Source organism: Zonotrichia leucophrys, chromosome 2, assembly GCF_028769735.1.
Source record: "Zonotrichia leucophrys gambelii isolate GWCS_2022_RI chromosome 2, RI_Zleu_2.0, whole genome shotgun sequence".
Taxonomy (NCBI): domain Eukaryota; kingdom Metazoa; phylum Chordata; class Aves; order Passeriformes; family Passerellidae; genus Zonotrichia; species Zonotrichia leucophrys.
Genome location: NC_088171.1, coordinates 28,133,900 through 28,150,782, shown reverse-complemented (window position 1 = coordinate 28,150,782; position 16,883 = coordinate 28,133,900).

Below are 16,883 nucleotides of genomic sequence, written 5' to 3'. Positions count from 1 at the left end.
TTCATGCAATCTGTCTTCCTATTCCTTAAATCAATTCAAAGAAACAAAATTCAGCTGTTCTTCATGTGCAAAACAAGAGGGTCCCAGAGATTTTTTTTTCTTTTCCATTAATCTTTATAAATGTAGTTTTATTAATATCTGATAAAGAAGCACCATTTTTATTAGCATCATTTAGATGTCCCTTTGTGCTAGAATGGTTTATCTGCAAATGTAATATACTGCTCTTAGAAATCCTGTGGTTGGTGATGTTCTCTGCTCCTCATGATCCTTATTTTTGCTGAGGAAAGCTCCATCACAAATTCTAAGGAACTTTATGTGAAGGGTTATAATGGTTTTGCAGTCATTAGTAGTTTATCTCACTATGCTGTTGTTTATAACAGACTGCAGGCGTTTGCAAAAGATGTGAGTGCAAGAGAACTTTGTTACTTGGGAAATATATGAGGCTGGCAGGTTGAGACTCATTTCAGGACAATCTATGAACCAGACAGAGTATTGTAGGACAGCACTGTGTGTCTGACACTTATGAAATTGCATTTTAGGTAATGATACACTTCCCACCTGCCTAATATCTATTTTCCAATCAATTCCAATCTGCTTTCCTGGACAATAAAAAGGTTTGTTTCTTCCTAACACATACCTTTCTCTTACTCTTACCTTTCTTACACATAATAGGCTGAAGAAACATTAGTAGCCATATTTCAACCATACCAGTGATCAAGTTTATTTTTTCTTTAAAAAAATTCTCCACTCACAGATTGCCAGCACACTGTATTAGCAAAAGAAAAAAAATATGTTATGATATATAAGGAAAAAAATTAAAATTAAACGCCAAAGATAATTTTATTAATTATTTTTAAGGGAAACTTATATGAGGAGTGGCTGAGGTCATGGTCTGTTTAGCCTGGAGGAGGCTGAGGGGAGACCTCTGCAGTTACAGCTTCCTGTGAGGGGCAGGCACTGATCTCTGCTCTGTGGTGACAGTGACAGGACCCAAGGGAATGGCCTCAGGGGAGGTTTAGGCTGGATATCAGGAGAAGGTTCTTCACCCAGAGGGTGGTCACTGGCAGAGGGTCCCCAGGGAAGAGGTCACAGCACAGAGCCTGACAGAGGTCAAGAAGTGTTTGGACAACACTCTCAGGCTCATGGTGTGATTCCCACAATACCCACTGCAGGGCCAGGAGATGGACTTTGATGTTTGTGCTTCCCTTCCAACTCAGGATATTCTGAGATGATTCTATGACTCACAAATAATAGAAAGTTTTTATGACTACATGTTATATAGTTTCAACTTAGCATAGGATTCAAAACCTGGAAATATTACTACTTTATGTAACACAAAATTACTCCATCAAACCTTTTTCAAGGGAGTCTCATCTGAGTCATTTATTCTTGTGACACTTTGGAAAGATAAGGGCTTGAGGACACTAATCTGCTCCTATATTTTACACATTTTGACTACTTTATTCAGGGGAGATGTAAAAAATGTGCCACATTATATAAAAAGGCATTGCACATTCCCAGGTTTGGACACAAATTACAAGGCATATTTTCATCCATAATTTATATTATTTTGAGAAACTTGGTCCTTTTCCTTGATACAGCATAGCTGGCTTATATGAACCATAAAAGGGAACTTTAGTTATCATTCAAATACACCTGATGTCCTGCTAGGTGAGGACCTTGTCTCTCTGTCAGATATTTTGGCCTCTCAAGGTTGAGGTCCTGGGGATTGTGCCAGAAGGCAGGTGCTGGGCTGGCAGACGGTGTGGTTTGTCCTTTCAGGCATGGGGGTGCTGTCCTTCACTTCTCCTGAAAGAAAAATCTTTTCAACAGCTGTGCAACAAACTCTTTTACTTTGCCTTTTCCGACTGAACAGGGCAGTAATCCTGTAAGAGGCCAACAGTTCCTTTGGGATCCATTCCCACTCAACCTTCCCCAAGGTGGTTCATGGGCTCATGACCATCATGACTTTAACTTTTGTTCTTCTTTATAAGGAATAGCAACAGAATTATGCTACATTCTTACTTCATCCCTTTGACAGAGCAAAGTATTCTCTCATTTGATCTAATACACTGTAAATTTTTGTGTTTCCTTGCCTCCCATGCCACATTCCTGATCCATGTATCTAGCTGCTAATCCTAGCCAACAGCAAGCAATGGTAACTCTCAGAAACTGGATTAGCAGCAAAGCTCTGAGCTTGATTTGTAAGGACATGCTGCCTAGCTGATCTGCACTTTCCCTGCCCTATTTGGTTTTTCAGGTGTGGGGCATGAGAACAAGAATAGATGTCTTGTAGAACAAGAATAGACCTGAGCTGGAAGAATTCAAAGGGGCAGCATCATACAAAAATCATGGTATTGCGTAAAAAGAAAAATTATATGAAGTGACAAAATACATAATATTTTAAATTATTAGAGAATCACTTTTTTCCTCTGCTGGTCGAAATTTAGTATCTTTTATTCAATCTAAAATGTCTGTGCGGCCACAGGGACTGCAAGGCACCATGGGACTACTGCAAGACAGGAAAACACAGAACTGTCTTTGAAGTTTCAACTAGTTCATTTCTAAGGGACTTTTTTTACCATCATAGTGTTATTTTTAAGGGAAGGAAAAGAATTTCATGCCAAATGATTTATAGATGGAATTATTTCCACTTGCAGAAATGTGCATTTTTAAAGTGGATCTCTCTGATTTTCCCATTACATCTGCCATTTCAGTACAACTCCTGTCCTCTGTAACTAGACCTCTTGTTAGTATGGCAAGTAGCCTGAGAGCAATTTCTGTCTTTTTCCCACTATCTGCTCTCACCTCACTGATTTCTGCTTAAGGCAACAGAACTACCTCAGCTGTTAAAGACAGATGCTCAAATAATCAAATACCTAACCAGTTATACAAACTAATTTCATAAGCAATCATAATTTCCACCTCCTTTTTCAGAAACAAGAGGAAAAACTTATTTTCGAAATAGAAATGAAATTGCCTGGCCAGTGCATTTTCGCTTTTCCAAAGTAATTATTAAACTGCTTAACTCTGGCAATTTCAAGCCTCCTGCTGTGAGAAGCAGGTATAGAAAAAGAAAGAGAATTCTATTATGAGTTTCTAAAAGGACAGGCTTGAAGCAAGATTTGCCTACAAAAGGCTGCATTCCCAGCTGATTCCCAAGCCATGATGGCTGTGAGGCTGCACCTCCCTGATGCTGATCTGCCTGCCACTGGCACAATATGTACATCCAGAGGTGCCAATGGTATATAAAATTTTCTGCAATGTTGAAACAAAGTAAGTCTGGATACCAAACTTCCTTTTTATTTTTTTTTTATTTTTTTCTTTTTAATAAGCACATTGTAAGAAAAATTCTCACAAACAGAACAAATGAAAACTTAGTAAATAGGCCAGCGGTCTCCCTTACATGGTATAATTATCATCTATCAACAGCAAAAGAGAGCACTGATCAATTACAACACGGTCCAAGAGTTTGTTGGCACTTATTTTACAAGCCCCAAATACTCCAGCATGTTACCTCTTCCTATGGGTCAAAGATTGGAGTAAGGAAGAATAAATGTCTTGCCTTTGGAGACAGAAGATTTTTCATAAAGACTAAGAAAAGAGTCAATTTTTCCTACTGTCTGAGATTTTTTTAATAAGGCCATTTTCCCCTCTTCATTTTGCATTCTTTTTTAGCAAGTCTAATTATTATCCTTTGGCTAACATTTTATTGAGCCAAATTAAAATGAAATTAGATTGGACCTATCTTACTTCTTTTTCAAAGATAAAAATTAAATTAAGAAGATAAAAACCCTGAAAATACAGGACAGAATGAGCATCCTGCATTTCTTTATACCTTACAAGACAAAGACCATAAAATATTAAAGAAATCCTTAATTTGCTTTTACAATATATGTTTTGATAAGCACATCTTGTCAGATTTACTTTCAAACAGGAAGTTCAACATGTTTGCAATGTTCCCTACTGATTTACGCAGAGCAGTGAAAACTACAGCCAAAGGACCTCTCTAAAGTCAGGATTTGACTGCTCATACAGAGACCAGTTTCTGTTCAAATGTTCTTTGTAAATAATAAATCATGTGAATAGCATAATAAAAATGAGCCTTCCTCTAGAAGCACTTGTATATTATCATTTCTTTCAGAGAAAAATTAGTTTTCCCTTTGTGAATCTGGTAAAATAAAGAAAAATAGTTAATGTTTCTCCCTATCCCCACATGTTTTAAGGCTAATCATTTTAATTTTCATGATTGATGACTAGAACTATTTAATGAAAAACAGCTTCTTATTTTACAAGAGCCGTTTGGAAGATAAGCAAATCAGAACACTGCTGTAATCAGAATGGCAATGACTATACAGAACTGGCTCTGAATTTGTTTTTAAAAGGGAAGTCAATGAATAGCAGTCATCTTCCAGATATTCTCTTGAGAAAACATCGCTGTATATTGGCAACACTGTATAAATCTACCCAATATACATGGGGTGGCAGGAAGAAAAAGCAATACCAACGTTATAATCAAGGTTGGAAGGAGAAACTAAAATTACTAGAGATGTGAAAAAGCTCACCAAAATGCAACTAAAAACCTTGATTGCTTGAAAGAGAAAATTGAAAGAATGGGTACAGTCACACTGGGCACCAGGAATACCAAGGGCATTAGCTCCTTTTATGTTGCCATGGAAAAACTGTTTGTTGCTAAAATTGCCATCTCTATTAATGAAGCACCACATGCCATTTCTATAGAAACGTATTAAAAAAAAAAAAGAAACCAAAACCAAAAAAGCAGCACTACAGTAAGAGTGAATAGGCAAACTGGCAAAGCCAGCTAGCTGCCAGCAGGAATGCTGCATGACAGAGCTGGGAAGGCTCCCATAAATACCCAGTGGGTCCGGCTGAGCCACCAAGCACATTCATTTCTTGGAAAGACCGTGTAGATGTGAAATGTAATTCATCCTTGCTGCCTGTTTATTGGGAGAAGGAAAAGGAATCCAGGCTGGTAGGGAGCGGGGAGAGTGTGCGCAGGGACAAGCCCTGGAGACCTTCATGAGAAGTTAAACAACTGGAATTGTGGTTTCTGTCTCCCTTTTCATAACCTTCTCATTCCTAACTTGCACTTTTCAAGCTTAGACCTGAAAAAATAAATTTTTGATTTACAATTAAGCCTGCCTGGTGTTGGAGGCAGTGGACATAAGTCTGAAACGTACAAACTTTCAGTGTTTCATGCAGATGAAGCCGGAAGGGAGGAACGTGCTCTCTGCAGCCTTTGCTTTCTAATTGCAAAGAACGGCTTCAGGGACCTGGCATGATGATTAGGAGCAAGTGCACTCCAGCAAGCACAAACCAACCCCTCCCTCTGCTATGATCAGAGAGCTGAGACAAATCCCATCGCTCTCAGGAAATCCTGAGGCACCGCAGCAGCAGGGGCAGACAAGATGATAATGAGTGGTGTAGAGAAAGGAAGGTGGCAGTTCCTTGTTAACAGAAAAGGGGAGAGATAGTAAACAAAAGGAAAACATGGCAAAATTCAAATCTGAAAATGATTTTTGTTTCTTCACGCTGTGTTTTTAGGAAGACCTGTAGTTCAGGCAAACTTGTGTCACTAATTTTTGACATTAGAGGTGAAAAGGAGAGATTTGAGTAAATATGTTAGATCATTTTACAGCCACAACAAGAAGCTAATGGTCAGAAAATAAAAATGGAAAACTTATGTATTTGGATTATGTATTTATGAATAATTCTGTTTTTGAATTGCTTTGTTTGGGGTTTTTTGGTGTTGAATTAAAAAGTTCAACATATATGAGCAGGTAGTTACATGTGAAATTTTGCTGGCTGTTATTAAAAAGGCTGCTTTTAGTCTTCCATGTGTATTCAAACTACACAGTCTTCCAAAGACAAATGCCTTAAAAATATGTTCTCTAGTTTGTCACTTACCAATGCAGCTACTCTACTAAAAGACAAAAATAAAAGGGTAGGCATTACCTTGTCAGCCATACTATCTACAAATAACAAACCTAGGAATAGAATCAGGAAATAATATAGATTAATATTCATAGCATTAAAAAATTAAATAAAACTATCATAATTTTTCAACAGTAATAGCATAAAAAGATGATAATTCTGATTTGGAAGATGGGTTTCTTAATAATGCAGTGTAAAAGTTAATACAAAGACAAAACTACCAGACTTCTGCATCAATATTTAAATTCCTCTGAAGAAGCATTACTGACTTTAGTAGTCAGTAGTAGCCACATTGTAATAATTTGACCAAATTATCTTTGGTTATTCATATAATCTCAGAATTTTATATTATTCTTTTTTTATGGAAATGGGTGAATTTAAATTAATGAACAGCTGTCATAACTCAAGTATAAGAGGCTGAAAAGGGCAATAAAGGACTTTGCCTCACAATTTTCACCAGTGTTCCCAACATTACTTGCATTTACAGGGAACATTGCTCTTGAAGAGCAAGAGATTTGGCTTTACAAGCTGAAATTACCTGTAAAGCAATTGTCTGGCAACTTCTGAAGGACTCTTATAAACAACACAATCACTTTTTAAAGGCAGAACTGTGGCTACTTTCTAAGGAAGATATTTAAGATCTAGATAGGTTTCTCAGTCATTGCACCAGTCCTCAGTCATTAGAAGACAGAAATAGGAATGGAAGCTGCATGTAATGGACCCGGAGACCATTGCACAAATGCTTTGAAAAATACATAGGAAAAGACCTTAAAAATAACAATAAAACTGGGAAGCATATTTTGTTTACATTCATTTATGCTCCTAGATTCTTGAAAACAGGTGGTGGGATAGACATCGAGTTGCATTTTATATGAAGTCTGACAAATTTTTTGGTCTTTACACCTGTTGTTCTGAAAGCAAAGAAATTAATTAAGCACCATGTACATGTAATAAGAACCTGTATTAATAATGATATTTTATTTAACTCCTACTGATTAGTTGAACTAATGAAACTGAATTCTGTAAAGAAGAAAGTATTAATTTAATATGTATGAAGACCTGCATTTGTGGTTCTTCAGAGGAAAAATACATATAAAGGATGAAAGCAGTGATTCTATGAAAATGCTAGGATACAGAAAGATTTGCTGAATAATTGTCCATTACCTAGGAAAGAAAAAGAATATTCCCTTCATGACACATACCCAGTGAATTAAATTGCTTCCAGTAAAGGAGTTATACACTATACACAGTCCTGGACAATGCTGAATGCAAAAACTCGTGGCATAAATCAAGAAAAGATACTTGGTGAACAAGAGCATCCCAAAGATTAAAAGAAAGACAGAAAGACACCTCTAGACAGGCGCTTCTAAAGAAGTGCTAGGAAAGATGGTGAAAGTCTGGAATTCTAATAAAATTATATGAAAACTTGTTTCAAAGGGAGAAAAGGTTTTTTGCTTAGGAGTTAGCAGGGCTCACTCAAAGAGCTTTAAACTAGATGTGAAAGAACAAAGGGATAAAACAAGGCTCACCAGAGATAAGCCTGGGGGCTGCACACGGATATTTGAGGGACAATATGCTAGCAAGGTCCTTTTCTCCTTGTTCTTAAAACAGGACCTCATTGTCCTGTGATATGTGATGAGAAAAGGCTATTACTGGTTAAAAAGGATTAATTTTCTTATGAAGTAAAAACAGATAGGCTCAGCTGGGACAAGTTTATGGAAAAATTAGTATCCTCTTCATTACTTTCTGAAGCAAAACTTCAACTGTTACATAAAATTGTGAAAACTAAAATAAGTTTATTTACTGACACTAAGGATTTATATGTAAGGATAGGAGATTAAAATTGCAATTCCATCCCAAGCTTGTACATGAAATATCTTGTATTACTTTCCTTAAGTCAAAAGAGCCATTATTAGGAATGCAGCTCTTTGTGGGTGAGAGTGGCAGATGGTGCATAGGAGTAAGTGGTGAGCAATTTACAGTAAACAAATTCTTTATCTCTGACGGGTCATGGGGAGAACTAACACGGTCCCCAATTCAATCAGGGAATTGTCTGGAAAACAGTGGCATTCAAATGTACTGATCATTGAAAACAAAAACAAAACCAACACACAAGCTTTAGATCACCAAAATGAATCTTATTTTTTCTACAGAAATTTGTCATTCTTCTGGGACTGACAGCATGATGCAATTTGTAAAGGTGCTCCAGTGTGCCCAGCATCTATTGAGAGCCCTGTTACAGGCTGAGCATGACTCAGGCAGTCAGATTTAATGCAGGTGTTTACTGGCACACCTCAGCTATTGTTAGTAGCTTTACAGATGGGCTATTATGTGCAAATAGGAATTTATAACCACTTTAACCAGGAGTCTTGCATGGAGGCACTCAGCACAGATCTGGGGTTTCCTTATCTTTTGAGAAGATGAGGAAACTTGTGTCAAAACCCAAATCCATCTCTTTGAGTAAAGCAACCCTAACTAAGAGTGTGTGAGTGAAGTTCTTCTGGGATTTTGCCTTCTCTGCTCAGACACAATGAGCCCATACTGCCTCTGTCCATCTGCAGTGGAGCTCTGAATGAACTGTGGCAGAGCTTTTGTCACCAAATGCATCTTCCCTGTCTTTTAAATTTGGACTCCAACAGCAGCCTAGGTAACTAGTGCCACTAGCTATGAGTGGAATATGTATGTGCTTTCTCAAGCAGATTATGGGCCTGCCAGGCTGCAAATGTTACAAAATTGTCTGGCTCTTTAAAGTAGAAATAAATAACTTTGCATGGAAAAATAATCTATTTATTTTTAAAATTAGATGTAATTATTCTGGAGATGCTTTTAGCTTGAAAGAGAAGTTGGTAATTCCATCAGTTATCTTCTCTGTAATTCCATTTATTTTTATGAAAGAACAATTCTAACATTCATTGAAGAGACACTAACAAACTAGAACACATTACTTCTCAGTTTATCTCATGCACTTTTATAAGTCTCAGCTCTTCCTGGTAATAAAACAACCATCAAAGCTTTTGTAGAATGTAGTTAGTCATTTCCCTAGAGAATTTACAGTGCCTATAACTGGCATCAAGACCAACAAAATCACTTCTCTTCCCTCCCCACCACCTTGAACAATGAAAATGTATGATGGCTTTTAAGTAAATAAATATTCAATCCAGTACTTGAATTCCAAGCACCAAAGAAATTGACATCATCACTGATTTTCTCCATGTATAACAGTAACAGAAAAGAAAATTCAGCAGCAGGGTTGAAGAAATATCTTGGGTTTTAATTCCTTGGGTTTTTCAAATCAGATGCAGTAAAAATCCTCAATAAAATAACTCATTCATCCTGGTCGATTTTGAATCTGAGCTTTCCTGTAGTGTTTCAGCCTGAACTACCATTTATCTGTTTTAGTTTTTTACATTACAAAATGTAAATTTTTACATTTTTAACACTCCTTAATCTCTTTGGATAATCCCACTTAAGGCATTTTTAGCAAATTAAATTAAATTTATCCATCTGCATCTGTGCTTAAAATGAAGGTAATCATCACTGAGATTCGTGTTTCAGACTAGGCTGACATACAGAGCTAATACTCTGGACTTCAACAGTGGTTGTGGAATAATACTGCGAGAATATCACTGTGAAACAGAATCTAAAAGCTGCTCTTGTATGTGAAGTGCAATGAAAATATTTTCTTCAGAGAGGTCTGGAAGTCCCATCCCCAGGGAAGTTTAATGTTTGCTGTCCAATGTCTGAATAACACAGCAATGCCTAAGAAAGAAACAGTGCAAGATTTCTTTTCCTTTTAATTAATATCTGCTCAAGAGAGGTTTGGAACATTTAAGACATTGCAAAATATCATCTTTGTTTAAAGTTAACAGAAATAAATCCAGGGCATCAGGCAGAATTTAGATAAATTATTGCACTTTTGAATCACTTGTGTATAACAGAATTCTATATGCCTTTTGGGAAGTTATTCAATAGTTCTTTATGAAAATTGACTTACACTGTTTCAAGTTTTCTTGATCTTTTGTCAGGTACTGATTTGGTATTTCCTGATATTGCAAATTACAAAATAAATTATGTAAAACACAAAGTGAAAAATAAAGGCAATTTGTACTGGAAAAATAAATTAACTGCTAATTGGAAATAATTATCCAGTTGCATCCCATTCTTGGCTAGAAAGTACTAAATAACCTTGGGCAACTAACTAGAAAATATATGAAATCATTATTTATTGGGGTCAAAGATGAGAAAAAACATAGGAAAAAATAGTGAAGGTTATTTAGATGAACAACCATTACTGATATATCAGATTCAGTCACACAGCTATGGTTTTGAGAATTGTAGGAAAGTGATGTAATCTCTTCATATGACCTTTGCATCCCACAAAATAAAATAACATTTATTTTTCTGACAGAACATTGTCCCTAACAATCTACATAGCAAGATTTCTATATATTTTATTTATTTTCATGAGGAAATGCTCATGTATACACAGCTTCAAGAGGACATGGGGGCAAAAAATTTCATTATCAGTGATTGTTTTAACATGATATACATAAACCCCTACTAGTGGTAGCACTGTTTGTGAAGTACAGATTCCATTTATTCTACATAAATATATTTATTTTGTGAGGTGTAATTATTGAAACATTATTCCAAATGAGATTTCTGTGTATTCTAAGTTCTGTAATTCAAGAAAAAAAGAGTCACATTGCAAGAATGAAGGCAGGTTAGTCTACTTTAGATTATAGCTCTTGAATCCATAGATGTTTCACAGAGAAATATTCTGTACAGGTTCTGTCATGCCCATCTTCACCTTTTCTTTTTTTCCTAACAAAAAGTGTGATATATTTTCAGGTTCAAAAACATGAATTTCAAGATTTCTTTGCCTGGATCCTTCTTATTTATTTTTTTTTTTAATTTAATTTTTGGGCATAGCAGCCAGGAATCTTTGACTGCCCCTTAATGAATGATCAAAGCCTTGTAAAATACTCCAGACTTGCTGCCATAGAAATGGAAGTGTTCAAATTAGTTCTTAAAACCCCTGATTATGACACACTTCCATTTTATACCCTTGTAAGTCAATTAAATTTTTCATGTGGGTTGTTTACTGAATAACAAACAATTTTCATTAGATTTGAGGTTTTGCCTTGGTTCTGTTTGGGAGAGGATGTTCATAATGCCCCTATGAGTAAATCTCTAAAAATTAATTCCTGTTGATCTTTTTCCAGTTATGTGCTGTACCTCACTATGCAAAGCAGTTCTGCTTCTCTCTCTCTTTCACACACATATTCACACGAATATTTCTGCCTCTTTCTCCACAGCCAGGGTCCTATGCTATAAAAAGAAAAGAGGGATTCTGAAATGGCTTGTTATCAGAAGCAATCAGATGAACTTATTAATATTATTTATAATTGCTGCATTGTTGCCTGAGGAGCTGGTTGCCAAGGGAATTATTAAACCCACTGATTTCCACTTTTGCAGAGGATTTGAGAAAATTGCTTTTAAAGGAAACATCTTTCATTTTATCCACAAAGTAGGAAAAAAGCTAAAGTAGGCAGAACAAATAGAACTTCTTTAAGATGACTGATAGAAAATTCCCCTGAGTGGAAGCTTCAAATGGATACAATAAACCTTAATTTTAGAGGGATTTTTGGAATCCACATGCTTCAAGGGAAGAAGGATGTGGGGTTTGAGTCTCCATCTTGCTAATATGCCTACAACAGAGTGCTAACAATAACCAGAGATATTGTAACCAGCTGTTCAGGAGGAATAACAAAAAAAAAAAAAAAATCAGTGTAAATGTGTTAATTCATTTCTGACATGCAAATGGTTAGAAATACAAAAGATAAAGCACACCATACCACCATCTTTTAACATCCTCATTAAGCTCTTGTCTGTGCTGTCCTCTATAGACTCCATGTGTGCTTCACATTTGATTCAGGTTTTTTCTGAAGCTGCTCCTAAGGCACACAAACTGGCCCACACCAATGTTAAATTTCTCTCAGTGTACTAAGAGCCAAGTTAGCAGAGAGCAGCTTCCAAAAGCACCTTCAGCTAGAACAGCACTCCCATCAGACACTGCCTGCAGTCACCATTTTGGCTTCATCCTCCTTTGTAGCAAACATTAATGAATCCTTTCCCTCAATCTAGTCTCAATCCCACCACTGACCCTGAGAAGACAGTACTGAATTGGGATTGGGTACCAAACTCTCTGGAACTGTAAAAATGCCAGTTCTATTAATTTAGTGAAGGCACTCAATTTTTAAATACTCCCTTAGCCCTAGACCACACATCACAAGAAGCAAACAAACAGTTTCAGTGCAGTGCAACATTCATCCTTGTGTGCACCTAAATCCCATCAGCACTGACTCCAAAGGACCAGCTATTTTAGAAAGAGTAAATGATGAAGCAGAATATAAAAACACTGCAGGCATGATTAGCAGTTTGAACATTGGTGAGTTTGAATCCAAAAATCAATGCATTCAATAACAGGAAAGGTAATTTTTTTCCCCTTTGCAGCCTTACTTCTATTTTGAGCATTCCACACTCTTTTCCAGTCTGTGGTAGTCTTCCACTTCAGATCACCTTTTCTGCTTCAGAATTGGAGGTGCTAACATAAAGAGCTTCTGTTTGGTTTGGGAGAAGATTTGTTTACAAGCAGCTTCAAATTTTATTCCCATTTAAAATTCTAACTCTTCAAATTCTGACCATGTTTTGATCAGCAGTTGCCCTTCCTGAGAAGATATTTAACTTTGCTCCACCATGATTTCCACATTCTAAACTGTAAGCAGGCTCTGCATCTCTGTGTTGAAACATTTCATTTTTGCCAAAAACTGGTACCCTTTTCCTTTGTCTCATGGCCAGATATAATGACTTGAAGCATGGTCCAACATCAGGTCTACTGGTGAATCATTTCCATACAAGAAAGTGTTATAATTTCTGTCTGGAAACACCCAGTCTTAGCAGAAAACCTGAAAAATAAGGCAAAAGTATCTTTTCTTTAAATTGTGTACACTACTGAGTGATAACCAGTATTAGCAACAACTCTGTGGAATTAATTAAAAAGTATTTTAAGAGTGGATTTACCAATATGTAAATACATATTTTCATCACACCACAAAGTTGTCATCATATTTTATCATTGAAACAGACAAAGCCAGTTCAGGCATGTTTGCAAATGTAACTTCTCTTCTAATAGTTATTAATTTTTAAAATTTACAAAACTGAAATATCAATAATTTCATTTTGTTAACACTGTTGTTGTTAATTGCTGTTGCAATAAGCAGGGGGAGTATGTTGAAACATATTACTCAAGCCATCTCTGATGAATGTTAACCCACAAATATCTCATGTTTTATTCTATAATTGCAGAATGGTTCAAGGACAATAAAGATTAAAGTTTAGAAAATGACTGCAAAAGCATTTGAAATTATGCTAGATTATAAAATACTTTGAAATTATGATAAAAGAATGATTTTTTACCTAAAGAATTACTTACAACGCAGAACATGCAGTATCAACGTAGGAGAAAAGGTGATGATAGTATGCTTGACAGAAAAATAGACATATTTTCACAGACTTGATAGTTTGTGAAAGTCAGTGAAACAAACACTGATATTCTTTGTCCTTTTGTAAATTAACATAGTATTAAAGATGTATTTATTTGCCTTCCTATCCTCTTCCTTATATCAGCATCAGTGAAATGCAATGTAAAATCTTTGTTCCATATTATGAAGCATTGAGCAATAAAAGGATATAAAACTTCTCTGCTCTTCATTCCATAAATTACATAAAGAACATTTGCACCAAAAGGTAAGTTTGTATTAGTCCTAAGATGCATCAAACAGCTGAAGCATGGATAAAAAATGTCTATAAAGACCACAGGCAAAGTGTTAGTAGAAAATTATTTCTGAAACCTTGAAGTGTGTACAGACTTCCAGAGATCAATTTCACGATGTCCTAGCTTGGATCTACATGATGCAAAATCTTCATTATTGCTCAACAGTTTACCACATTTAGAAGCTTTTTAGTTTTAGCTGTGAAAAGCTTCTTTTTGCTCATGGCTTAATGGCAAAAATGGTCCTTGGTAGCTGAAGACTTCAAAGAATATCCTTCTATGTGTGTGCTGAACTTTCTTTCCTCTTTTATATTTGAACTTTCTCTTTTTTTCAAATTTTTGAAGCTGAAACATCATTAAGAAAAGACAATTTAGGTACTTCAAAAAGACAAATGTTAAATAATTCTCACTGCTCTCAGAATCTTCTATTAACACAGTTATGATCTCTGATAGCTCAAAGCCAGATGTTTTCCAGTTGGATGAGGGCGAGCACAAAGCAGAATTTGATGTGACTAATTAATCTTAAGGAGAATATTTCTAAATCTTCCAAGATGCTGAGAGAACTATTTCAACAATTTAAATAATTCCAACAATTCAATCTATTAAACAACTTCTCCTTTGCATCGGCTTCCCCTATAATGTTTGACCTTTTTTTATACAACTATTTCCAGGAATATCCCTCTATAGGGCAAAACACATATCTCATCAGAGCAGCACATGAGTTATTTAAGTAGGATTTGTGCCACCACATATTTCTTTTTTTTTTTGTCTCTATGTTGTACTAGTGATATTTCTTGGAGATAAACATAATTTTCTCAGAATTTTTTGAATTGGAATTTCTTCATCTGATAAGAAATGGTCAAATAACCTAGACAAAAGTTTCAATAGAAATATTCTGGTTTTACCCAACACTCTGTAGGGAAAGCCCTCAAAGTAAAAGACTACAGCAGGCAAGTCTGGGTTATTTAATTTTTTTTTTCCCCACTGGAATATCAGAGAATGGATGTAAATTTTTCACAATTCAGAGTTTTATTGAGGTTATTTAGATTATTCACTTTTGCCATTAACTCTCCTGGACAGTGAGCAACTTTTTTCTACCACCACCTGAAAAGACAAGTAAAGTTTCACACTACTGGGGGACAGAATCAAACATAAGCCCACAGCAGGAACCATTGAACTCCTGTTTTCAGGTTGTTCCAAGCAATAATTGCTAATACCAAATTGGCAATTTCCTATTGGTCATTGGAGCAGTAAGTTCAATGCTTGGGTTTTCTGTCCTTTTCTCCTGCAACATGGACCAGAACTTCATCATATTTCTAACAAACAGCCCAGTGACTCTCTGAGATATATTTTGTTTAGCTAAGGCAAGGTTTTGTTTTCTACTTCCATCTGTCTAGAAAGTTTCATGAAATATTCATGCAATAGGAATTTGTTTCAAAGGCAGGCTACATGCCTTATTTCTGAGTCACTAATTTTAGCAGAAGCTGGAGTGCCAAAATTGAAGCCCTGTGTGTATAAAAGCTCTGCCTTCAGATTTTGCTGTTTAGGAGTACCATCTTTGTTGCTACAAAAGGAAAAGTGGTGACACTCCTTCCAGTTATTTCTTACAAAATGGAATTTCCCTTATTGTCTCTAATTTCCTTTTGTTGTTTTTAGCCCACAAAGCAGAAAACCAGCATTATAGGTCATCTGAAACAGCTCTTTGTCAGGAAAATGCATAATCCTGAATAAACAAGGACACCCTCTCTCTTTTTTTCTGTTGAGCCTTTCACTCCATGCCAGCATGAAACCCAGAGGACAAGCGATGACTTCGCTGTACTTACTGTGTACACACACTTACAGAGTTTCCTCTGTTTCAGACCTTTTATAAAAATTTAATTCCACCAAATTTCCTATGTTTATTTCCCATAGAGTGAAATCCAGTTTTGGAAAGAGTACAGATGTTACCTCTTCTATCACTTAATCTCAGTGGGTAAAATGCCAAAGACCAAAAAAGAAAACAGATGGGCAGAAAGCCTTTCAAATCTCAGGCTGAACAGGCCTGTTTGTTGGAACCAGCTAAGAGAAAACTGTCTTGACCATTTTTAATTACATTTCAGATATTTTAGAGAATGAGCAAGGAGGAAATTAAAACACTTCTAAAAATTTTTAATTATTGATTTAAGAAAAATTAAGCAAATAATTACTGTAAGTATAGTAAAGGCAATCTTCAGTTCTTTATATTTCCAACATTTTGCAGAAACACACTACATTTTTTATTCTGTCAACAATAGAATTCTGTCAATTATAGAATTTTTCCATATTCTGAAGAACAGGATTTATCCTGATAACGAGCTAGAGAAACATCCATTCCACTAAGTGAACTTTTTAGTGTCTCGCATGTAAGACCCCTTGACCTCAATTAAAACAAACTTGAAAATACTCGTTTCATAAAATGTTTAAAACAATCTGTCTCTTAAAATGTATTGCTTACTATTTTCATCAAAGTGGCCCCAGAACATGCTGTGAATGTAGAGGTTATATCTCATTAGTTAAAGCCACTTTTGTGAGGCAGTCCACAAACACAGAAAAGATGCCTTCAAAAAACCCAGACACTCTCTGATGGTACATGACATATTGCAGTATTTGATTTCAATAAAACACTGACTAAATTAAAAATACATATTCAGGCTCAGCAGTGTCTGTTTGGTACAGGCCAAGTTGAAGAGGAGGAGATTTCAACAGACCAAGAAGACCCTGTGCAAGCAGCTCCATCTCAAATGTGTCTTTCAGTGTGAGATCACCAGGACCCAAGCAGTGACTTTGTGTGCTCATCTTGCCTTGCACATCAGGCTCTGAAGCTGCTTAGACTCTTTTAATGCCTCCTGACAGCATGATGATCTCCCTGTCAAACACGCTCCTGTGCTGCTTATCTTCCCAGCAAGGCTAAAGGGGAGAAAAGTTTTCTGTTTCTTCCGTCCTCTTTTAGTTATTTTGCTGGAGAGTGAGGACTGTGTCCTCTGGCTGGTACAAACAAGGCTCGGCAGAGCACGGGCTGTGGCAGGGAGAGCCCCTGGCATGGCTCTGGCTGGTGGGATCACATTTTGTGGGCTTG